Source organism: Amblyomma maculatum, chromosome 7 (assembly GCF_055883805.1).
Source record: "Amblyomma maculatum isolate TAMU_Amacu chromosome 7, ASM5588380v1, whole genome shotgun sequence".
NCBI lineage: Eukaryota > Metazoa > Arthropoda > Arachnida > Ixodida > Ixodidae > Amblyomma > Amblyomma maculatum.
Genome location: NC_139350.1, coordinates 26,136,122 through 26,162,885, shown reverse-complemented (window position 1 = coordinate 26,162,885; position 26,764 = coordinate 26,136,122). Strand labels below are relative to the sequence as shown.

General features: G+C 46.5%; 1 long non-coding RNA gene across 1 annotated transcript in view; it reads left to right on the top strand.

Moving 5' to 3' along the window:
• Nucleotides 1-23,523: 23,523 nt before the first annotated feature.
• LOC146182843 (uncharacterized) overlaps nucleotides 23,524-26,764 on the top strand; it is a 33,018-nt gene continuing 29,777 nt past the window's right edge. Inside the window, exon 1 of the long non-coding RNA XR_014708415.1 lies at nucleotides 23,524-23,824. This is a non-coding gene — a long non-coding RNA (uncharacterized LOC146182843). The remainder of the gene's footprint in view (nucleotides 23,825-26,764) is intronic.

The following is a 26,764-nucleotide window of genomic DNA, read 5'->3' as shown; positions in this document are numbered from 1 at the left end:
CCGAAATATTTCGGAATCGGAGTTTGAAGCGCTGCTTGACGACGATATTTCGGTCCACGTGCGAACACAATCAGACGACAAACACTGCCCGTGTGCGTCAGAAGAATGTGTGCTCACGTCATCACAAGCCCTGCCAGCAGGAGGCGCTAGTGTGGCGACTCGTATCTTTGACGTCATCCCGCGCCCTGCTCGGAGAGATCGAAATCGAAACTGGTCTCGATAAATGCCCTGATAATTATAAACTGAGGTGTGCTGGGTTTTTGTGAGTTACAGTTCCTCTGTTTTGTAGCATGGTGGCTCGATTAAAGCAATAATCCCGATACCGGAAATGTACGTGTCTATATTCCTTTAAGAAAAAAAATGCTCTTTAAACCCAGAAGCAATTTCAACATGTTTTTCTTTTTTTTTTTGAAGCGAAAATTATCATCAAACGAATTATTCACAATTTTCTGAGGGCTGTTTCTAAACCTATGTTGTGCCATTGTGATGTGTTTTCAGGCAAGATGTCGCCAGTTAAAATGCTTTCATGCAGACAATATTTCAAACTGCGATTTTGCATTCAGGCACCTCAGAATGATACCTAAATGTCTAGAAACACCCATGAAAAATTGTGAATTATTAAAATGCTTTCATTCCGGTGCCGATTCAGCCTCCGCGGCGGCTGATTTGTTGAGACGCTCGGCTACTGAAGCGGGTTCAAATCCGACCCCGGTGGCAGCGTTTCGATGGAGGTGAAACGGAAAGTCGTCCGAGTGCGGGGATGTCAGCGCACATTAAAGGTCCCCAGGTGGTCGAAAATACTCCGTAAGACTCCACTACCGGCACCAAATTCTCTCGTCTATTATCCCACACCTTCCTCTCTTCCCTTAAAGCGCGGTACAGTTGTCCGCCAAATTGTGCGACATATACTGCGACCTCCTTTACCTAGAAAGCAATTAAAATTTTAAATTCATTCACACAATGCTTTCAGTCGACGTGCACTAAAACGTTAGAGTTCAGAAATATGCGCCACAGAGTATCGCGACGAAGACGACGTGTACATATATCTGTTGGCACAAGAAGGAAGAGGGGCATTTTCTTGGTCATGTTGAGTAGCAATGAGAAGAGAGAAATGGATATAAAGCTGAATGGCGGTAACGGGACTCTGGCCTGATACTCAGCAAAAAGGTGACAGCCGCACTCACACAGTTCGCTGATAATGAAGTCGCAAAAAGCATTCTTTCCGGCATTTAATACATGACTTCGGAGCAAAGTGAAAGTGTTTGGTTTAGTTTGATTTGTGGGGTTTAACGTCCCAAAGCTAATCAGGCCTATGAGAGACGCCGTAGTTGAGGACTCCGCAAATTTCGACCACCTGGGGTTCTTTATCGTGCACTGACATCACACAGCACACGGCGCCTTGCTTTTCGCCTCCGAGTATGAGGACAGGCATGTTATGGTTGCGGTAGTCAGATAATGAAAATCTAAGAATAGGTGGCTCCGTTAGGACGAGTTTAGCCCACACAGCTGAAGAGGTGGCGATTGCTGTTGCAATAGCAGGGACAACGGCTACTGCAATTATAAGTGATTCAAAAAAAGCAATATGCAATTTTATTAAGGGAAGGGTCTCTCCACAGGCAAAAAGGATACTGAGAACATGTTAGGATGACAGAATAATCCCGCTAATATGGGCACCAGCCCACACCCAGCTTCAGGGAAATGAGGGAGTTCATAAGCTTACCCGCGGCCTCACCTTCCGGGCAGCCTCTGATCCTCAGTACACTCTTAGCAGGAATAGGCTAGTTAGCTACAAAGAGATTACTGAGCACTATCGGCTGAGCAGGTTAGAATACCCACCGGCAGATGGGACACTAAAAAAGATACAAGAAAGCATCTGGAGGTGCTTACAAGCAAGAACTTTTCCGAACCCAGCTACCCTAACTCAGTGGTACCCGGAACAATTCTCTGATAGGTGCAAACTTTGTCAGGATAAGTCGGATCTGGTACATATGATATGGACGTGTTCAGAAATAAAAAAAAATATAAATGAACAGTCAAAGACGGAAGAATTTTGGAAGACTACTGTTGAGCTCACACCTTGAGACTCAGCTGGGTGTAATCCGACTGGCCGAACCCGCCACCCGGGCCCAAGGACTTCAGGCCGTCTTGTAGGCGGATAGGTTGACGCCTACCCTGTACCTTGGAGATTAAAGTTTTACTACTACTACCACCACCACCACCACCATGCAAAAGCGGCCGCCGAGGTCGGGATTCAATCCCGAGCAGTAGTCGAGTGCCGTAACCACTGCGCCAAACCGGCGGGGCTAAAGTGAAAGTTGTTTTTGAACACGCCTAAATATTTAATGTTTGACATTAGCTATGCATCGGCTTAGGTAGTGTCCACTTTTATTTCAATTTCTACTTTTGTTTACCGCGATCAAGATATTTCAAATTGTTTAACACAGAATATATCATATTAACCATACACACATGCATAATTAAATCATATTGTCACGAGTTCTTACGGCATCTCGAGACGGCAGTACATAAGAAGGGGGTGAAAGGGCAGTGCCGGGGGTTAAGGCGCAAGCAGCAAAACAACAGCTGGAACCATGCAAAGCGGCGACGGCCAATTCCACGCGCACTTCACGCGATCTTCCTTTTCTATTGCCGACCTGCCCCATGCAGGCAGCAGCAACTATTGTTACCATGGGTGACAATATATTTTAGTGATGCAATCAGCATTATATCATAAAATTTCGTATTCTTCTGCCGATCTATACCTCCTACAGAACTCACGCCTGATACCTCACTTGACACGTGGAATAAAGGCCAGCTACTACCTGGAGTGGCGTGGATCTGTGTTGGTCAAAATCTTCATGGTATCGGATGCAGCTGCTCACCACCTTCCCTAACCCCACCTCTCTTTCCGCAATAAAGATGTATTGACCTGTCCACAGCAGATCTAGATAATCGACATCGTCGTCCTCATCTTTATTATCAATCAATCAATCAATCAGTCAATTAATCAATCAATTGATCTTCATGTTAATGTACGCCGTAACAGCCATATGTTCTTGATACTGCATCACGAATAAGAATAAAAATTGCACACGCAAGCTTCGCACACACATACAGAAGACAAAAGAAGAAATAAATAGCACATGAAATAGAATTTAGATAATATGAGTCACGTAGAGAATAAAATCAATGAGGTACGCGTCTTGCAGAACACATTAAAAAAACTGTAAACAAAGAAAAAGAACAAAGAAGAGTTGTTGACTACAATAATGAAGAAATACACAGAAAATAAACAACCGTTCCAAAGGTAACCAATATGTAGTACCTAAAACACAGACTAGCAATACAAATGAAAGCGGTAGATCCAGAATAATAATAATAATCAACGAATCAAATAATCAATCAATTAATCAAACTTTACTTTAATGTCGCAGGAACAACTATATGGTCTTGGTACGGCAACAGAATAAGAATAAAAATGCACAGGCAAGCTTTACACAGATAGAATACAAAAGAAGGAACAAATAACACATGTACTTGAATTTTGGTAAAATGAGACACGTAGAGATAAAAACAGCAAGGAAGACGTCGTTAAAGGGAATCTGAAACGTTTTTCTCAAAAAAAAATGAGTGACGTGCGGCATGTTATATTTTTTTGTCCGCTGAACAAGACTATCATACTTAAAAAAATGCAGAAAGGAGCGCAAACGACAGTTTTTACAAGAAAACGAGCACCAGCGGGACTGCCCTTGAAGCAAACGCCGCTGTTGTCCGTAATTGGCCGGGCCCATCATGACGTCAAGTTCGGGTATGCCAGGCCGGCGCCGGAGGTGTTGCTGCGTTCAGTTCAGTTCAGTCGTTCAGTCGTGTCCGACTCTTCGTGACCCTATGGACCATGTCACGCCACGCTTTCCGGTCTCTCACTATCTTCCTAACACATAACTTCATCTGCAGTGCCTCGAGGATGCCATCTAACCAACGCGTTCGCTGCCTACCCCTTCTCCGGCGACCCTCAACCTTTCCCAACATCAAATCTTTCTCCAGCGACTTCTCTTCTCATCAGATGACCAAAGTAGCTGAGCTTTAACTTTAGAATTTTACCCTCCAATGAGCAGTCAGGGTTTATGGTCGACAATATTGACTGATTTGATCGTCTGGCAGTCCAAGGAACTCTCAAGAGTCTTCGCCAGCACCACAATTCAAACGCGTCAATTCTTCGGTGGTCAGCCTTTTTCACAGTCCAACTCTCGCACCCATACATCACAATCGGAAAGACCATAGCACGAGTTATACGGATCTTGGTTGGCAGACTAATTAATGTCTCTGCTCTTTGCGACGCTGTTCGGAGCCGATATTGATAAAGTCCGAGATGGACAAAACATAGTCGTCGTCTCGATATACTGTGCTCCGTAACAATATATAAGTACTTTAGTCCCAAATGCAGTGACACCAGCTCAGTAAACAGCCAAAAATAATTGAAGGCTGCTGGAACATTAGCGCAGGTGCACATGTCGGGACGAAGCGGCGCAAAAGCAAATTCGGTGTGTTTTTCGAGATTTTGCCATAGGACGCTAGTACACAGGACATAAATTAAAACATGCAGGTTTGGGAAAAAGAGCAAAAGAAATGGAATGCTAAAGTGTCTGTGCACATATCTGCATGCGGCCGCTGTTCCCAGTATGGCCAAAGATGACATCTCTTGTAAAGGACCGACTGTCCCGCCCGCGAAGGCGACCCTAATTGAATTACGCGGCCAAGAAAGACCCTTATATCATTCGCTGACGTCGCGCTCCTGAGCTCCAAGGGAACCCACATCGCCCGGACGCAGGCACGCGGCTGTACACTTGCACGATCTCCGATGCGCATTAGTCGCTTGTGCTACGCCCTTTTCTTTTTTGCTCTCCAGAAGCGCCGCTGCGCTATGTTCGGGACGGCGTCCGAGCTTTTCTAAAGCGCATCGTAAATTTCGCTATTTATCCCTCGGGCAGCGCGTGACAGGGATGGAAGAGCGCCAGCAGTCGTCCATGGCTGTTGGCTGCGTATGCCTGCACGCCCTCCCGACTCCTTTGCCTAGTGAAGGCCGATCTGGGTGGTATATATATGGCGATGGGGACACACTAACTGAAGCATGTTTTCTATTCCCTCTAAAGCTTTCATTCTATATCAGGGGTCAGAAACAGGCGGATCGCGGAGCGGGTGGATGAGGCCCACCAGCTGCAAAAATGTCCGTCTTTCTTCGGCTTTACGGATTGGTTTAGAAGCAGCCTTTTTTTTTCAACTAAAATCAAGTAAAGCCTCATCCCCAGAAGGTACACGTTCTCTGTGGAAGGAAAAGAGGCATTGTGACCCTTTGTTCTGCGTAACTTCAGACGGACATCAGCTTCCTTCAAAAATAAAGAGCCGGGCAACCCACCTTCTCCTTTGTCTCCAAGTCCGCACATTTCTTTTGAGGATAAGTGTCTTAATTCCATGTTTATTTTGCATTATACCATTTCAGTGCCTCTCTCGAAGGCATCCTAAGAGGTACCGATCAAGCATCTATAGGAAGAATCGAGCACGCGCTGTTTCTTCTTTTCAACGAAGAATAGGAGGCTGTGGTCTGGGCACGATACGTTTTGGTTCTTCTTTTTACGCCATTGGTATTTATTATTTTTAATTTCAATATTGTTTTTGCTTGTTCAAGTTTTTATTTTTGTAATTTGCCGGCTGCGGGCTCGCGATGGCTGACATTTTCTTGATGCGGCCTGCATAGCAATACTAGCTTGAATCTGTTCTAGACGGAGAAATGCCACACACACACACACACACACGCACACGCACGCACACACAAACACACACACACGCACACACACACACACACACAGAGAGAAACAGTTTATTTAGAAACGTAGATTGAGCGTTCAATATATCCTGCGCCTGGTTAACCAAGATAAGCTGGTCTTCCATCTGTGCCGGCGACAACCAGGCACTCGAGGAGTAAGGTGCACGGAAGGGGATGTAGGGACTGGGTTGGGCGACAGGGCAAGAGATGAGACAGTATTCTAGACTGACATACACAGCAGGACAATGTAACAGTACGGGTCAGAACGAACAAAGAAATGGAATTGTCGGAAAGGCGTAATACGTGTTCGTTTGAATATTACGAAGTATATGCGCTTGAGCAACGTTGATATGTCGATGGGGGCAGGGTATGCGTCTACATGGCGCTTTTAGTTACGAACGTGTTCCTCAATTGTGAGTTTATAGGCTAACGTCTTGTCCCACACGTCGGAGAGCGTGACCGCGGGATCACAAGCACACGGATGTGAATATGGCGGGCTAGCTGATGAGCCAATTCATTTCCTGCGATCGCTGCATGAACAAGGACCCACCGTATAGTGACTGACGAAGGAGCCGATTAACGCAAAGCGTAGTGCCTTTCTGCTTCTATGTCAGAAGGAACTAGTCGGCGCTGCAGCAAGCAAATAGCCTACATGGAGTCAGTGTAAATGGTGCACGAAGAAGTGCGAGGAAGCTCAGAGAAGGACATGATAGCATGAATGATAGGCACAATCTGGAGAGTAGCGATGGGGGAGGATTACTGTATTTGCCGCATGTATGAAAGGAAGGGTCCCTCGGCAAGGGAGTGAAGATTACATATGCCACCGAAAGTGCGTCCAATAGGGTGGCGTTTGTGTACACTACGGCCTGATGGATAAGGGAGCACTGTAGTGCGCTGCCGGCGCTTCATTGGGATTATTATTCATACCAGGGGCCATATGACGGAGTAGAGGGGCGAAGCGCATGTTGACGAAAAGGGATGAAGAGGATTCTTCAAGAGGTAGATTGATAGGAGACAGATTTACTTTTTTTTAGGAGCCAGCTACCCTGAAAAGTGACAGGATGTCGACCCAGTAGCCTGTCCCCGTGGACAGTGAGTAATGCGGACAGGGGAAGAGGCTCGTGTTGTAGATCATTTTGTTTGAAGTCGAACAGGGATACTTTATAGCGGCTTTGTTGGGCGAGTTGGTACTTATTCATTATTGATGAACACGAAAACAAGGGACAAGAAACAAGAAACCGCAGCCGTGGCCTAGTGGTTAGAGCGCCCGTCTCGGCTGCGGGAGGTGGTTTAGTTCGAAACCCACCGCCGGACACCCACCGGTAAAAATGGGTACAAGCGTCCCCCGGCCTGGCGCTCGGCTTTTCCAGGGGTGTGCGTTTGGGAGAAGCTCCGTAAACCCCGCTGCGCGCCCCTCCTCCGCAGTGGGCCCAAACCCAGTTTCGAACCTCGCAGCCTGCAAAGGTGGTTCTGTTTGTCTTGCAAAGGTACTTCCTTTGACCCTCACCTGAAGTTCTCCCTTAGAGCCTCAGCTGCAGCAGACCTAAAAAAAAGGGCCACATAATGGGCTGTTGCCGCGCAAGGCGGACTTATTGTTGTCCGATGGCGGAACGAATCACTGCCACATCGGCGCAACTATTTGGGCCGTGACCCCTTTCACAAACGAGCCTTAGTATTTTGCCAGCGTGATTGAATCAAGTTACGTTCTCGCGACGTCGACAACACTGGTGAGCCTAACCATTCGATGAATAAGACCCGCCGCAGAAAGACCAATGCGCGTCACCAAGATCAGAAAAACGACCACTCAGTAGTAGTGCGCAGATAATGATACTTGTTACCCAATACACGCACTGCAGCAGGACATGACGAAACTTTCGTGTTTTCGCGTCGTCGATGTAGAAAAGACGTACGCGCTACTGTTAAACTGTTAACTTCGTTTATTCACTAGATAAGAGGGTGCGACCAGCGTCGGCCGAGGCGTAGGCCGAACTGCCGGGCGAAGAACGGAGGGAACGGAGGCCGGAGATGGGGATGAGGCTTGTTTCCCATAACTGGAGGAGAGTGACCGGAGCCCGCCGTGGGGGGCGTCCCCCTGAGCGCAGGCAGGCGGCGAGTCCTCCTAGCGAAGCGCTAAGAGGGGTGCGGGCCTCTTCATTAGCGCGCACTGCTCCACTCACAACAGAACGGACGAGCACAGCACTTGGAACACAACACTTCCTTCCCCCTTAAAAAGTTGCCTGGTAGCGTGCAGGGGGTCGGCGAGGACGCGTGGAGACGCGCTGGCTCTGTGCGCACAGGGAAGGACCACTTGTAGGCTGGATGTTGCCCGCTGTGCTTTGTAGGTCTGCCCTGGGTGCAGCCTTTTCTTCAGAAAGAGATGCCAGGCTATGTGAGAGAATGGTTCAGATGTCCTCGCTGCTGCCGGACCGCTCTCGGAAGGCGTCGTAAATCCACGCAGCTGTTTGAGGTGTCGGCGCGCCACTGTTCCACGTATGCTGACGAGCCAAGAGCGCAGGCCTATGCGTCTCACAACAGTAGCTTCCTCCCAGCGTGGTTTTCTGAGAAACTGGCGGGCGAGGACGCGCTGCCCCTCAACAAGTGTCCCGCAGCGCGGAATAGGTTTTTCTTCCCGGGTCGTCTCTGTTTCTGGCTCGGGGAGAATAACTGTGAGCTGCGTCCGCATTTCGCGCTCGAACATCATTTTCGGGTCTGGCCTATCGTGTTTTGCACTGTTGTGTGCTGCTTGAAAAGAAAACGTGCAAGGCGGCGCTGCAGGACCCTGTCTGGTCTCTCTCAAGGGCACGTTTTAGCTCGGCCACGTTGCGCTCGACTTGTCCGTTTGTCGCTGGGTGGTAGGGGGCCGATGTAACTGATGAGATCCCGTTGTCGCGATAAAACTTGAGAATCTCTGCAGATATAAACGGTGTTCCGTTGTCCGACACTACCTTGCGGGGAATTCCGAACGTTGCGAACAGTGATCGGAGGTTGTCAATGATTGCTGCCGAAGTCGTCTGTCGCATTTCCCTTATTTCAAGCCATTTGGTGTAAGCATCTACGAGTACAAGGAAAGTGCAGCCTTCAATTGGGCCTGCAAAATCAATGTGCAGGGTGTGCCAAGGTGTGTGTGGCTTTTCCCATTCTGGGAGAGGAGCTTTCGGCGGATTGCTCCGGCTGCTTTGGCAAGGCTTGCAGTTTTGTACTGTTGTTTCAATGTCGTGGTCGATGTTAGGCCACCACATATAGCTCCTGGCACACGCCCCTGTGTCCGGCGTGGATGAAGAAGATAGCTTGTGCGCGTAGCTCTCTCGGAATCACAACTCGGGATCCTGATAGGATGCAGTTGCGGTGGGTGCTCAACTCTGTAGCTCGCCTGCGGTAAGCGTCGAAGTTGTCCCCTTTGAGTTTGTGCACGTTGCCTTGTTGAACAGCTGTGTAAACTTGGCGTAGAGTTGCGCACTTCTGCGTAGATGCTGCAACTGTGCCTCCTGTAAGCGGAGGTTCTGGCAGTGCTTCGAACATAAGAACATCTCCGGGCGGAGGCGGTTCGTCAACTGTTTCATTCAGTGGCAGGCGGCTTAGCGCGTCGGCATTCTGATGTTTAGTCCCATTGCCGTAGACTAGATTGTAGTCGTACGCTGAGAGCTTGATGCACCAACGTGTCATTCGCGGAGACAATGTCGGTGGCATAGGCTTTTGTGGCCCCAGAATGCTCAGTAGCGGTCGGTGATACGTTATAAATATCCCCTTTCGGCCGGCAATGTACTGGTGAAAATGTCGTAGACGATGGCCAGCCCCTCTTTATCCAGTTGCGCGTAGTTGCGCTCCGCTTGTGACAACGTACGTGAGGCGAAGGCAATCGGGGCCTCCCTTCCTTGGTCATCAGTCTGCGAAAGAACCGCGCCGACTCCGTACGGAGATGCGTCGCAAGACAAAAGCAGTGGCTTCCTTTCGTCGTAGTGGCTGAGGACTGTACACCTTCGAAGCAGGTGTTTCAGCGCGTCGAATTCTTGCTGATGGCGTGGCGACCATGTCCATTTCACATCTTTCCGGAGCAGCTGGTATAAGTCGTTGGCCACAGTAGCTCTTTGTTCTAAGAAACGGTCGTACAACGTTAAGAGTCCGAGAAACGCCTGTAGCTAGCTCCTGCTTGTTCGTTGGTGCCCGTGCTTCGGTGATCGCTCGCACTTTGTCTTCGGTCGGGTGGATGCCTTCTGCATCAATTCGGTGTCCCAGAAATTGCACCTCTGACACCGCAAAACAGCATTTTTCTTTGCTTAAACGCAAATTTGTGTTCGCTAGTCTTTCAAGAACGTGCTCCAGGCGCGCTGCATGCTCTTCCGTGGAAGCGCCACTGATTATGACATCGTCTAGGTAGACACAAACTCCTGGGATTCCTTGAAGTACTGTCTCCATGAACTTTTGAAATATGGCCGGGGCAGCAGCTACGCCAAAGGGCAATCTCTTGACCTTGTACAGGCCTTTCAGTGTGTTGATAGTCAGTAATTCTGACGTCGTTTCGCTCACCTTCAGTTGTTGATAGGCCTGGGTGAGGTCTAGAGTGCTGAAGACTCTTGCGCCGCGTAGCACACTGAACACTTCTCCAGGTGTTGGCAGAGGGTAAGACGACGCTTTAGTCGCAAGATTTACGGTGCTCCGGTAGTCTCCACAGAGGCGTATGGTTCCGTTCTTCTTGCGAACTACAACCAGTGGTGTGGCCCATTGCGAATGTTGTGTCGGCTCGATGACACCTTGCTGCTCCAGTTTGTCCAACTCCCTTTTACGACGCGCAAACACGACAGAAACAAAGTTTTCAAGGCAGGAATTGCAACGAAAACGGGCTGGGAATACTCGTCGTTTCAGCATGACCTACGAGTCGAGTCGTGTTTTCGGCAAACTGTAGTCGCGAATGTGCTGCATGGCAAGCCAGTTGCAAAGCCTAGCGCTAGGCTTAGTGTGCTCACGCAAGTGATAAAGGTTGATAAATTTCAGGACCACTGACCAAAGCTCATGGAAGAGCATCAGGGTCGGAAAATACTATGACGAAATAATATTTCGCTGAAAGCAGCATCAAGAGGCATCACACTGAACGTGGGGTGAAGTGCTGAATCATCATATTTTTACTGGGCCTACCAAACACAGGGGAGCAGTAGCGGCACAGTGCACTCCTGACGTCATCGCAGACTAGGCTGTTATGGGATGGACTGACCGCTAGCGATTCGCGGAAATAAATTGCGGGCCGTGAAATGCGCTCACCTCTCCCGCGGCCTCGCGGCTGCGCTAGCAGGACGATCTCCATCTGGGAGACGGCACGTTTGTGGGAGCCCAGATTTGCGACAACGAGGAGGGACTTCTCTGGCTAGTTGGGTGGGAGCACAGGGCGCCTCACTTCAGCAGTGCCTTCAGTGTCCGGCAGATGAACGAGCTCCTTCTGAAGCGAGCTAGACTGAGCGTGCCTCGTGCCTTGCCTCTGCCCCAGATGGGCAAGACCCCGGGCAGGGTCAATGGGGCAGCGAGCCAGTGTTAAACTCGCTCTGTGACGTCAGATAGGAAAGGTGGGTTGCGCGCGCGCGGTCACGCCCACCTACTCGTGGCATGGGCTACTTCGTCCTCATCGCCTCCGAAGGTAATTGGGCAAAGGTTTTAGTCGTAGTAGACACGGTCAAGTTTGGCTCCACTCTTTCGTCCATAGGGTCACGGTGCAGGAGGTCGAAAGAATAAAATACCCTATGCTGCGTTTAGAGGAATAGAAACTGGGTGGTGATGATTAGTTGAGTTTATTGGCGCAAGGGCATCCGTGACCAAAGAGTGCCACAGACTGATACTTTATTGTTACTATGGGAAATAACAAATAGTCATGAGATGCTGTGAATGTAGAAAAGGGATTTAGTCCACTGTAAATGGGTGGAAATATAATCAGAAAACTTATGACATAAAACAAGATGATCACCTGGTAAAGAAAGGTAACAGGTTTTAAGGACGTTGCAGGGTTTGACATTAGCAATAAGGCGGACAAATTCTCACCGTGTATGGCATAGAAACTAGATCAAAGTGGACACTTCCACATGTTATGCTTTTAGGAGCCTTATCTTTTTGTTTCGCTATAAAGAGTACGGGACGCAATGCTTTCAGCCCTGCAATTGATTTTTAGTAAATGTAGGATGCAGTAAGCGTTTCACTTCATTGTGAACACCTGAACCGTATCTTGGGGTAAGGGACAGCCCTACGTCCGATCTTGGGAGGAATGGGAGGCCTTTCTTGCGTCGCATGACCCGGACATCCAACTTCTTTGTGTGAACCGGGGTGCCAGTGCCTTGGACCTACGTGGCCTGGACACATGTGAGGGCCGTGCGGTGGCCCTGGGCCCTCTAAGAGCCCAAATTCACTCGCCAATAAAGTGTTTTTCTCCTCCTCAAAATGCACTGACATCGCGCAGCCCACGAGTTCCTCTCGCACTTCACCTGCATCGGATAGCGGTCGGGTTTGGACCCGTAAACTCCGACTTAGTAGCCGAACACTCTCACCACTGAACCCCAAAGGCGGGCGATGTTTGTACACACGCGCCCGTCGAAAATGTAGAAAGTCGGAGACAGGGCTACGATATTGACACGTCAGGTCCGCAGGAATCCGACGACATCCGCGGGAACCGCTCGCTCTGTTCCGTTGCTGTCGTGAGTGCCTTCCCTGTAATGCCTCTGCATTTCGAAGACGCGACAAATCACGATGATTTGCAGGCAGCGAAGGTAAATATGCTAAGTGAACCTAGGAGGAGCAAGAAAGAAAAAAAAAACGATGGAAATAAGGTTCCACTGAGGGCAAGTCCTAAAATGTAAAGAGCATATTTCACCATGGCGTAAGATATGGTCAGCGGTACGGAATAGGCCAAATTAAAAATACTGATTAAACAATACATATGTGGTAAAAAATATATAAGAGCAAGCGAAACGACCTCAAATCCGAAACTAAAAGTGGCCTATAAAGGTTTTGTTCAATGAACAGGCAAGAAGCAAATTCGCGACAAGGCAACGCACATACGGGAGAATAAAATTTATCGTCCAGTGCGCGAGTAGAAACGTGTAATAGAGGACAGAAGTGGAACTATTTGCCGATATCAACCATTCCATTAATCCTTGAGCACCATTCCATTAATCCTTGAGCAAAACTCTTCGCTGCTTCAATACGCCACAGTAGCGGCGTGACAAATCGAATCTTAAATCTGCGATTGCGCTGAAAAACTACACGTCGACGAATAAGCGGAATTTTCACCATAGCGCGAGCCGAAGTAACCGAGCACCCCGTGAGGCCGCGAAAACAATCAAATGTGAGCGCGATACGTATCCCTTTTGCAAAGGTTCAAGTCCACCTAGGTAACAAAAAGCATCGAAAGGATGCTAACCTTTAAAGAAATGCCTTTATATCACTACTTGTTACTAATATATTCGTCTCCTCGTTTAAGTTAAGTGCGAATCGCAAGAAAAAGCATAAACCACGAGCAGCTGTTCCAGGTGGAACACTAATACTGCCACGTCAGAAGAACCTGAGAGAGTGTTCGATCAAACGTAAACGCATTCACACCACGAAACCTTCAAAAGAGCAATACCGCGGAAGTTTCCCTCAACATTTGATCTCGTTACGTTGGATAATTCTTGATCAACCCGCCCAAGCCAGCAATCATGTTGACTGCCTCGCCACCGCGCTAGGTCAAAATATTGCAACAAAGTACGTAATTTTAACCTCACGACTAATTAACCTGACGACCAGAAGGCTCCTAATTATTCGAAATAATGAACAACCGATCGGGCTGTTGTATTGCGAGGTTATTTGCGGTTCAAGGCGACACCCGCGCATTTCAAATGCATCGTGTCCTCTCGCGCTTCGGACGGGCCACGTGGTAAACCACCAGGGAAAACTAGAGTGAAATAAAATAAATATACTCACTGCGAACTCCCCGCATGACTTCAAGTTTCGACATCCCCTCTACGTAGGTGCGGAAGAAATCCAATGCCTCGTGGTGACGTTGACTATGCCGGGACTCTGGCCGGGTTCTTCTTCATCCCTGCTATACAAGCAATGGAGGTGCCCTGCACGAAATAAAAGACGATGTCAGGAGAGACAGTCACTGCCGCAGACGTTGAAGCATAGGTTACAAATACGAGATTGGGTACAGACTGGGAACCAGAAAACAATGCAGAATTTTGTATGAGCACTGACAGAATTCGGTCGGCCATTGACGAAAAGAATCAATTCGAATGAGTCGGACGCCTGCCGCTGTTGATACCACCCTGCTGTCGAAAGAGAGTATAATGATAACACTGAAATGACCGTACGCGCTTTTGTCTGCTTTTGATGGCGTAGCATATCTTAGTCTCGTGACATACATGTGTCGCCACGCTACTGGTTCAAACCTCCGGGCACTCACGTTCTTTCCAGTTCTAGCAATGTCAAGTAGACACGAAGAAGGTGTGCGCGCGTGTGCGCGCGCTTGTTTGTGCTAATGCATACTTTTTGTTTTCTGTGTGCGTGCAGGGGCTCATAAATTATAAGGTCGCCGATTCCTTCTAGCGCTGCAGAGTTAATTTGCAGATTATAAACTGCCGCCCGAAAATATAGTAAAGTACAATTTTTGGAAGCTCTGGTCATTCATTCATTCATAAATTTATTGACAGTGGTAAGAATAGTTATAGCGTTTTGTCGCAGGTGGCATTGTTATATGGTATTTATTAAGGCGCAAGCCTTTAATACCTCATCGTTGTCAGCCGGAGCTGTCGGCAGAGGGTGTCTCACTTTCGAAAGCGCAGCACCTACACATCCCCCTCGCTTATCTCTGCTCAGTAGAGCTTTATTGCGAAAGCAATACTACGCCAGGTCTAACCGCTCGTCGCTGAGTGCCGTGTCCGTGTCCGTGGTCCCCTGGCAGGAGCTGCTAACTTGGGTCTCTCGTTTCACATGGGATGGTTATGTCAGAATTAGCCTGCCGGGACCCTGGCATTCATGTTACCCCTATAGGCCACTAAGGCACGTTCATACGGCTTGGTTAAAGCGGGGCTTTATATATGGACTGAGGAAGAAGAACGCTAGGTCAACCGCAGCTAAAGCTTTCGCTCCATATTCGGTTCAGCAGCGTTGAACCCTTCTAATTTCTTTAGTCAATCATAAACATGAATAAACCTTGACTCCATCGGGAACCGAACCTCCATCTCTTGGATACCAAGCCAAGCGCTTTAACCAACTGCGCCACGCCACGGATCATGAAACGCTCATCGTAATTCCCCTTGTCTACCGTGAGGATGAAGTGGGATTCCGCGAGTGACAGATACAGTGCCGTAAACAAATCAAAGAACCCCGATGAACTTTGATGCGTTCAATGAAATGCTGGTTGTGTTCGACAAGGGGCGCGCGATGTACAGTCACGACTGGTCATGACGTCACCAGGTGATTCATGCATATATCCCAACACCGATATCTGATGTAAGCACGACGCGGTGGCGCTTCTATCGCTAGGCTTGCACGATTGGGGGTTAAAATTAGGGTTAGCGCCCAGAGGAATACATGGGACTGAAAGATTTCATATCAGTTTTCTCATTTCACGGGGCACCTATGATGTCGCCATTTGGTACAGAGACACCATGAACATTCTAGAACAGATCGTTAGTGTTGGGGGCGACCAAAAGCAAACAGAACGGCAATAATGCATCCGTGAAGGAGGTTGCTATGATGTCGACAAAATTCACTTCAGACTGAAACGCTGCAAACCAAGTGCTGGGATATATTGTGCGGTTGTTTGCATTCACGAAATAATGTAGATAAGCCCTCAAATTCACAAATGCTATGCGTACGGGTCGTGGCGGCACTGCCTACCTCCCTTAATGGCTGTTAAGCAGCATATCTACCTTTATATGTTCTCCTTTTTACGAAGTTACCGAGTTATGATGTTCCGGGTTTTGAAAAATTAGGGTTATGCAACTGTGGTGTGGTCGCTATGGTGGTGAGGTGATTGTGATGCTGGTCTCTGAGCGACGCAGATTGAGAAAAAGAAAACATCGTTTTTGTAAGCAGGTGAGCAAGATAGAGATTATTCATGTGACGTCATTGCAGCTTTACTGGCAACCATGGCACGAACAACGCAACATCGAAGAGGGGGAAAGAACGAGAGAGAGAAGGCCTACGGCGAATCATGACACGACGTCGGTGAAATCCGAGCTCTGGTTGGATGGCGTTGCAGCAGGGAGGACGCTGGTAGACCGGCGCCGAGTTTCGAACCGCCCAACGTTATGGCGTATCCACAATGCAAGGTTGCCACAACTGCCGCCTGCTAAACCTTGTGAGTAGGGTCTATAGATGTGCGCGGTGATTGTTTCTTCTGTTGACCCCAGTCATTGTTCCATTCATCCCCTCAAGAGTTTCTTGCCGTAAAAGGAATTTGAACCAACTCTGTCACTTAATTTGTTCAATGCGCAGCTTCTCTTGCCCACGCGAGTGCGAAATTAGCTAGCGGGATGTATGTCCATTCATCGTTGAGTTATCGAGGTTTCCGTGTGTTTCTCAAAGCCAACAGCGGTAACGAACATTTGTTAGACTATGCGCGGGATTTCATTACTGCTTCGCAAAAACAGTCGGTATCGGCGCCTGCTTTAACCAGCGTAAACTTATGTAAGAGATGCATGAGCGTGATATTTAAGCTTTAGTACAGGCGCATTTATAGTGCAATCCGAAATCTATGGCACAAAAAAAAAGGAAGCAAAAGTTGGCTCGATCGACTTCGCATATGACCGTTATCTCTTTTGTTGCCGGCGAGACTGTCGGATTCCTGCACCCTAACACCTTTTCTCTATGGCTTGACGCTCTCGGCGCGGGCCTTGTCATTAGTTTTTTGTTGTGCTTCTCGGTCTGAAATCCAACCAACGCTACGCATAAGGCGCGGGTTATTAAACTGTCTACCGTGCCTAATGTTTCCCTTTATTCGAACTGGTTCAGTTTAAAATTTTCTTTTTTCTCTAGTGTCAGGCCCACGGATCTTTCATTTTTAATTGGATTTAGTTCGTGGTGACTCATTTGGGTGCAGGCCCCCTTAACTTTTATTTTTCAATTTATATTGTGAGAGCCGTAAACAAGGAAACTGTGGCACAGGATGTGGCATAGGACTGACTGAAAAACATTTTGCAGGTATATCCTGTGGATCCAGTAACTGTTATTTCAGGCTTGTCTAGAGGCAGATTACGCAAACATGGTACGCTCTTCTCTCCCATAACGTTAAGTCGAAGCAGTATTACAAAAAACTGACAAATATCACAAAATTTTCCTTTAGGTACATCACCCGAGGCAGGGCTTCCTTCCATCAGCTGTATATTTGTTAAAACGGTGCAAAATCAATGGAAAAGGTTTTCGGGCACAAACAAACAAAAAAACTGTCATGTCACCATGCAAATATGCAGCCCAACATTGAGATGGGGTCATTTTCGCCCAATTTTCACCAGCAGTGAAAACAGGTCATTAACCTATTCCTTTGCGCTTACGCTAAACAGTGGCGTTTTGAGAAAACTTCACCGCACCGTCTTCACCGTACGGTCGTAACAGAAAAGTTCGTGCAGTGAAGCATCCACAAGATGTGACGGGGCCATTTGCGAAGAGGCACCACTGCTACTGCGGGGTATTGCAAAAAGCACCATCCACTGACCTTTCTGGCAAGGCTGTGGCTAAAGGTACGTCGGACGGGCCCGATCAATGGTCTTAAAGGTACGTCCGACGGACCTGGTGCGTTTTTCTTCGGGATACGTCGGACGGATCCAAGAAATATTTTTCAGAGGTACGGCGGACGGACCCGATCAAGTGTTTAAGTCGTCGGGAAAGCCGGACGCACCCGACCTGTGGGGTTCGTTCGACGGACCCAACCTAGGAGGATAAATAACCTCCTTGGACCCAATACGCATTTTTCTCCGATATAGGCCTTGGGATCCGTCGGGAAAACCGGACGGATCCGAGAAATTGACCTTGTCCGAGATCCTCAGATGTTGTAGCAACAACATGGTAGCCATATTGTTACATATATACCCTGCGTCGCTGGATGTTGAAGAAGAGGACTATTAACAGTAGTGACGCGAAAGGAAGAGGAAGCTGAAGAAACCATTGGGACTTGCCTGAACACTTGCTATGTTCTGCTCTACTGTGCTGTGAACACTTGCCCATCACCTGCTGTGGTTTCCTGTGCTAGCCTTCTGCCCCGTATCATCTTGGTGGAGGTGCGGGACAATACCAGGAGGTTCTGCGTTGATTACCGACATCTCAACATTATGTACCCAAATCGAAGTTGGTATGAGATGCGAGGTGCAAGAAGTATGTACTACATACTGCATGCGTGAAATGTGAAATTCAAATAATACTACAGTGGCAAGAATACTGCCTAGAATGGGTGATATACTACGTGATGGCATGATGATAGGTTTGCGTTAGTTGGACCGCGGCAGTGTGGCAAGCACGCAAGCGCATGTAATCACGTGCATAGGTGTCCTTAGACAAATACATACTCGGGTGTGTGATTGTGACGCATGGGTCGACAGAAGGCCATGTGGAGCCAGTGTGATATTCTTCACGAAGGCTAAAGTAAAATTGTACAACAGCTGCTGTACCATGAAGAAAAAAATTGGTCATTTAGTGTATAATTAACTGACCATGAAAAGCGTCTTACTCAGAGTATGATGTGATATATTATATCTGGTTTAGCATCCCAAAATAACTACGGCTATGAGGAACACAATAGTTCAGGGCTTCGGTATAATTTCGACCACCTGGGGTTCTTTTACATGCACCGACACCGCACTGTGCATGACGGCCTATTATTTCGCCTCTATTGAAATGCCCCTGCTGTGGCTGGAACCAAATCTACATCTATGGGTTCAGCAGCCAAGCACTCTGACTACTGAGCCAGCACAACGGGGCCAAGTATCAAAATGGATGCCATTACATTTCCTTTTAGCCTGTGGTTTCCTTCACAGAACTAATGTATACAAGAAAAAGTAAATAGCAAGAAAACACTAGTTTTATTGCACATTATATTCACATTTCAGCAAACATTCTCTAGGAAGAAATTTCTCATAATGTTTGCATGGAAACAATGAACATCTTAAAATAACAAAACAATGCACCTGCTCCACTCCAATTATTAATGGGTAAGGTTGCATCTATGCTACTACACTGCACTTATCACAAAACCACAAGCCCCATCTGCTTTGGCCAATCACTTAATGAACCTAACGAAGACAGATGTTGCACACCACAGACTGGTCATCTCGCAACATAAACATATCTCTGCATATGTTGCATTTCAATTCCATGCCTTTCCACTTAGCTTCAACTGTTGCCAGCATTACTAGTCACCCATTTTTTCTGAAATTCCTTTTTACGCTGTTGGGATCAGCATCCTTGTTAACGATGGTCTCTGGCATTTTTGATGCTATCATTTTCACATCTTCCTCACCTGGAAGAACGAAGAAAATGACATGCTTTGAGCAGACGAAAAAATTAGGGAGACTCCTAATCTCCACCTGTAAGGGTATGGTGCGGCAGCGTTATTGGCTCTTTTCTACAGATCCCACTGTGGATTCCCATTAATTTACATGCCCTTTGCTACAAACTTAATTACTAATTCCTTAATTCATGTCTGTTATCTCAGATATACTCATTAGCATACGGTCATAGGCTGCCCTGTTATGTGATAGACAAGCTGGCATAGACCTCTGTAATCCTCACGTTAACCAAACTGTACAATCATGCCTCCATGGCCTAGGAGTAACCTTTCTTAATCGGAGCTGAAATGTCTCAAAACATATTTGAAATATAACTTTGTAAGCTTGACTTAACAGCTCCTGCCATGTCGTGTGGCCTCGTGACATTTGGCTCGTGGCACTTTTGGCTTGTGCACGGGGTTCATCTGTTAAATACTGGTTAACATGCATGAAAAATACATTTTCACAGAAACTGGTGGAAAATGGTCAAGTGGTGCACTGCAGATTCTGAAATGTATACCTATATGCATGCAAGGATCGCATCATCACATAACATGATCAAGAGTTCTGTCAGTACCTGTAGTTACATAGCATTTCAATGGCCATTAATGGACCACCTCAGACAATGGTTGTTGTTACCATAAGAACTGTTCTAACAGCGTACTGACACCATTCCACTGAGCGATGGACATGTATATGCATACATATCCTAGACAGCTCATGATTGTGGATCTCATTTATTTCTATGACTTCCAAAGAGTTCCTGTCATAAGAAACCCTACACTTTATGAAATCGGGACAGCTGTCTTGAAAGGTGATGAATAGAAATAACCAGGTTACCTTGACGCAATGCTAAATTACAGAGGATGAATATGCCGCATGAAGATACCAAGAAGCTTGTACAAAGAAAAGTGAGAGTGAAATGGCAGGATTTTTGAAACATTGAAATAAACTACAAACTATACTTGTCAAACCTGTCATCGAGGAATGGAAATCATGCAGTAATCAAAAACACAACATGGAGGACATTTTAAGTCATCTTCACAAAACACATACCCACACCTCATACACAGCTTCATACTTACGAAAGAGAACAATCGAATATGCAAGGAGTGTCTAGATTAACTAACAATAAACATATCTTACACGTGCGCCAGTCAAGAAAATAAGAGGAAAACATTTTCTACAATTTTGCAACAGATCCTTTTCCATCCCAGCATGATCCTAGGAGAGACGTGCAAATTTCCTGCATTTTTGGTTTCCTAAAATGTTCCTAAACAAGCTACATCCTAAAGAACATCCTAAAGAACACACAAAATAAACACATTAAACAATGTTCTTGGTGCATGGTAGCAATAGTTGCTTATGCACCATAAAAACCAAGGTATACCTTGGTTAGCTATGTTATATGAGACAAACTTTTGGTCTCGTGTGGTCCTTGTTCACGTGACAGCGCTGTCATGAGGGTCTATGTCCCAGCGATCAGAAAGTCACCTATTCCAATAATTTTAAAAACTGAAGGCGATTCTACAGGTCTCTAAAGACTGGAGTGCTCAACTGTTTTATCAACGTTCGCCTGCTTTGACAGCCTGGAGTGAAACTGTTGAAGAGAATACATTTTTGAACATTTAACGCGTTTCTGAAGGCGTTGCTTTTAATTACGGGACCCACAAAAAGCAGCTGGATGTCAAACGCCACCTAGGTAGGCTTTCTAGCAAGACAGCGGTGTAGCGTGGAAAATCGCTCCGCCTGTCCATCGCTGGCGCCGCTGACTTGAAAGGCGAACTGTTCAAACTTATAGCTACTGACCACACCTAAAACACTGAATTGTGCATGATCAAGGCAGAATTTCTCTAACACTGAGCACTGAACACATTTCTAACCTGAAACAAAAATGTGGTTTTGGCATCAGAGCACTACTAAAAGCGCGTCCCTTTTTTAATCATGACACTTTAATAGCTCTTTACTACGCATTCATTCATAGTCATTTTAATTACTGCATCACTTCATGGGGAAACACTTACCCATCACATTTATATCAACTGCAACACCTTCAAAATCAGGCCATACATATAATAACCTACAGTTCATACCGCAGCAAAGCGCTATCACTTCTTCACGAGCACAGCATTTTACCGATCGCTTCACTGATTACCTCTAGTCTCGCAATCCTACTTTATAAAGTTGTGCACAACACCATACCCTCAATTGTAATCAACAGGGAGGCCCTCACCAATAACAATCAAACAAGATTTGCTAAGGACAACAATTTTCTATTACCAACCGTTCGAACAAACTACGGCAAGCACACGGCTCTTTTTGCTTCTTTACAAATTTGGAATAACCTCCCTTCTCATGTCAAGCAATCCCCATCTCTGTCCGGTTTTAAACAACTGTTATCCGTATTATCACAATAGTGTCACATTCAAACAAGTTTTTTCTTTATATACTTACCGCTTTGTTCACATTCAATTCATGAGTGTTTTCATATGCCTGTAGGGAAGACGTATCACTTTGTATATGTATCTTTGTATGAATATGTATCACTTCGTATACTTAATTTTAACAATACCGGCCGCGCATGAAATTTTCGAGCTTGTATTGAATTCCTATTCTTTTGTTTTTACCATATTGTGTTCGCCGGTTTTGCCTCTTTTGACTGCTTTTGCTGTACCAATAATATTTTTCATAAGTTTATACATCCATCCATAGGAGGTCCCGATATAGCCTTGAGCTCTGGGACCTCCTTCTGTATTATTTATGTAATACCTGTTTCATGAATAAACAAACTTCTTCTTAAAAAAAAAAAAAAACTGGTAGCTACCCATTTTGCGCCCAATATTGTGAAAATCTGTCCTCTCTTTGATCATTGATACGTCCAGCCGTGGGAACATGGATGCGTGGTTGTAGCAACGATCACTTGCATGGCACACTCTGCAAAATTCCAAGAGTCAGCTTCTGCAACGAAATGTGCAGCGCACATTTTCTACCGCGTACCTAAGTCCGGCGACGCATGCATATCTCCCGCTCATTTCAAAGCTGCGCGGCCGTTCAGTCGGGTCACGCTAACCTCGAGCGTGCGGGGGTTTAAACTACATGTAAAGCAAAATTCAACGACGAGAAAAAGATGCAGCTAAACACTTTAGTCTAGTCTTCCCGTAAATACCAAAGAACACTGGTGTTCATAGGGAATTCGGATAATTCGACGCGCTTCCGGCTTTCCAGTTGTGCACTCTTGCGGTGCGGTGCAGTAGGTCTTCGCCTCGACGAGTCGATGTGCAGCTCGCCGCAGTAGCAGCGCAGGCCTCTAGTAGATTCGGCATGTCTTCTGCCACGGCTCTGAGGTAGAATTTAAACGAAGAATTTAGCTAGAAACATCCTGTTTCCTCGGTCTGCATGTGAGGAATGAGCATAATGCCATTTCACATAGTTTGGACTGCCGAATGTTCCGCACGGCGAGGTGTGTGTGTTGTGCTGGCGCTAGATCTTCGGAGGTCGATGCAGGATCTAAGACAGCGTAAATGCTAGGAATAGCTCGCTCGCATTACGGGCAGATCGAGGTGAGAGTTTAGTGCGAAGCAAAAGCTGCTCGTGAATGTACGTATCGCCTGCAGCTACGTGCGTGACAGCGATGCTTGCCGTACACAATCCTGAGTGAAGACCGTGATCTATGTTAGAACGGATGCACTCTTCGTAGCACCTCATCGAGAGTCGCGGCTAGCTGATATCACAGAGGATAAGATTCATTCACGTGTAGCAAGCGGAATGTAGCCGCGTTCGACGTGCATTTAGCCATGAGCCTGTATTGCCTGTATTGCCTGTATATCGACGTCCGCCTTATCTTTACGAGAATCAAATGGGTACGTCGGACGTATACCTTTAGACACTTCGTTCTGGCAAACATAGGTTATAATCAGTGTGGTTTTTATATGCATTGATGCGACATTGTACCCGAGTGTAAAACTAAATTTTAAGCAAAATGTCTGAATCTGTTTTATACCAGTGAAATCGGAACCGAAACTAAATACACTTTGTGCTTTGTAGTTTTTATTTGTTCAACGCCGTTGTTGAAGTGCTGGAATTCTAGAACACTATAGTGCTGGGTCCCGTCGCATTAGCCATTGCCTCGTCTTTGTCACTGCTCGCTGTGCCGGACGTCGGCGAACATTAATGTTTGTTCGAAGCACTTCTTCGATTGTGCCGTGTTCAGCGTGCGAATTCTGTAGTAGGGCGTTCGCTCGTGTAGTGCTGTCGAAATGCGATATTCCACTTAAAGAGCCATTTCCAGTCTTGCTAACTTCTCAGTGTGTGTGCTTCATTGTGCTGTGCTCTGTCTGAAGGATGGGTGTTCTGTGTCCACTTTGAAAGGATCGGAAGGAGGAGGCCTGGACAGTTCTTTTCAATGCGACTACAAGTTGGATCTGCCAAATATGCAGCAGTACATTTGCTGAACCTGGATAAAGGCGAACAGCTAGCTGTCTGCATGGCTACGCTGTTGTCTTTAGAGGTAAGCAATGTTTACAATCTGAATTTAAAGTACTTGTGCACATTACGAAGTAAGACAAGTTAAGGAGACGACGTATTGTATCGTACTGCTGCAGTATGTCTTTACAGCCTCTAAATAATGTTCTAGGCGCTTCATTTAAACTGCCGTAGAGGGGTCACGGCACCTGTGGGTTAGTTTCGGTGATTTGTTGCGAGAAGGCGTGGTGCAGAAAGGCTGCAGCATGAGTATATATACACGGTCGTTTTGTATTTAAAAAAATGCTACCGTGTGTGTGCAATGCTTTTTGTGACTTTAGCTTCAGTGGGAGGCAGATTGGGTCTTTTTTTTTAATTGAAATGTGTGAAGTTAAGCTGTAATTTGGCCACGTCTGTGTGTCGTTCTACGCATTTCAGCTCATGCTAGTTCCCATATTCTTGTGTGTTTGTGTATGTGTGTTCATGCACGCCTGGGCTAGCTTAAATTTATAGTTGATGATCAAGATAATAGCTGTATTTTGTGGACATAGGTATTCAGATCACTTTATAAGCATGCACGTTATTGGCTCTGTCTTTTAACTGCTGAATCCATCCATCCTAGAATTGCAATCCTGTTGGTGTTACAAAGAGAGGTAAATTTCTCTGCGTCTGGATTTACGATCTTCATCCCATGAACATTTTTTTTTTTATGCTCATCATGTGTCTGGTTGCCTAGACTGTAGTTTCTGACATTTTGATTGCGCAGGATTTGTTATTGCTTTTGTGGTAACTATGCTTTTGGACAGGCATTGACAGATTTTCCTCAGCGTGATGATCGTGCTGCCCAGACAAAGACAAGTCCTCTCGTCGAAATGTTGGCTCGGCGAACTTGGGCTCCCCTATAACCCTTGCTCAGTGCACTTTCATGCCGTAGACATCTTCTGTCTCTTGTTTTGCCTTTGTTTTTATGGGTCACATAAAATGTTGATTTACGTTTCTCTTTTTCTTAAAATTATTGCTTGAAACAGATTAATACAGTGCAGTAGTGATAGGGGCAAGGAAGACTGATGCAAACAAAAGAACTAACAACGCTGGTAATAGACTTGAACCGGCTTTCAGAGCCACCACTTCCAAAACAATACAAGGAAAAGAAACAATGAACACATCATGGAACTGTTACATAATTCTGCCAGCAGTCTTGTGTTGGTGTCACAGCATTTGTGCAGAACAGCTGTTCTTTCAAAGGCAGGTGTGCAGTTCTTACACTTGCTGCGGTGTTCGCTTACCTCACCCAAGTTTTGATCTATGTCTGAGTTTTCTTGAGTGATATATATCCTGCTCTCCGAGACCTCACTTCTCAAAGGTGGAGTTCAAGTATGTTGAAAGCAACTCCAAAGAACTTGATCTCCATCTTTGTTCATAAAGTGAAGGTCATATTGTCTCCCAACGAAGTGGATGTTGTATTGATACATGTGTCGCGCCAGTCTTGAGTGATATATATGTCTCTCGAGACTGCAAGTTTCAGGATCAGTGCACCGAGTGCAATGTAAGCCATGGTCTTTAGGTTTATGGATTCCGTCCTTGCAGTTCTGAATGATATCAGAGGGTGTTTTGATACCACTGGCTTTTCCCCTCGATCGGTGGCAGTGCATGTGTAGACGGCATATGTTCGACCCCCTAGAACCGAGAGCCGAGCACAGCTGGGCACCGTCAGTCAATGGAATTGCTCTTCAAAAAAAAAAAGCAAGTTCTTTCGCAGGACAGGACGAGCCCAGGTTGTATTTGGAGATGTGCCCTAAGGCGCCGGGCCATGTGTGCACGTGCTTTTTCACCACTTGGCAGTTCTGCCGTAGTTTTAATTTTCTACTCGGTGCATCGAAACGAGAGGTGACTTGCGACTGTGCAGTGCGCAGAAAAACAGGCATAGCTGAGCAAGCTCCGCAGCACGTGCTGTTCTGAGGTGGCGATCCTAGAATGTTTGAGACTTATTTTAAGAATAACTGCTTGGTGCGCGGTCAATAACTGTACGAAGCTAGCACGTGTATGAAGTGCGCGAGGAACTTCACAGTGCAGAAGGGCCCTCGGATATCTTCGGAAAATGCGCGCCTTTTACGACGCCAGCTTGGAGGTTAGTTTTATTCGGCCCTTTTGGCGTCTCTTCACCACATGTGTAATTCGTTTTTTTTTTAATGTAGGTTTTGGCAAATTAACCCACGCAATATCACCGAGGCCAGTTGCATCTGCAAGGTCGGGGGCCCCTGTTAACGATGAGTCACATCGCTCTCGTATGATTTTCAAGGAAACCGAAAACACTTTGATTTTCGGTTGCTTCCCGGCGGTTTTTTGATAACTATTAAGGCACCCATAAACACAGCAGTAAATCGAGCTGTAAGTCTTAAAGGAGGTTTTCTCATTGCGGAAAGCCATAAGCGCGTGGCAAGAGCGTGCACTCCTGCAATATGCTTCGCTCTCGATGTCTCATACTTCTTCAGGCTAGTCTTCCCAAAAACGAGCGCCGAGAACAGCTGGAAACTATCATTACGAAGTCATTAAAAAAAAAACATCCGGCTGGGCAGGAAGACTGCGCGCTCTCTACAACACATAGGCCGTGTCCGAAGACATGTTGAGCACTGGTTCCAAGCATGCACGCATAGTACAACTCTTAGGGCTTCAGCTGAGTCCAGAAAAAAAAAAAATGACGCTACCCTGCTTTTTTTGTTTTTCGCATGCCGCGCGCTCGATACAACCAAGCGATTGGTCGTGCGCATGCTTGAAAAAAACCTAGCGTGCAGTTCTGAAAACAAAAACAAAAAAAACACGGGAGATGCGCAGCCGAAACGAAAAGCAATGGGTGCGATATCAGGTTGGAAGTGACCATAAAGACAACAGTAAGTAGAGGCTCTTGTTTCAGTCTGCGTTAATTTTTTTATCCTTACGGGGAACCAGGAACAAATCAGAACACAGCGTAAGCGCTACCCACTAACGC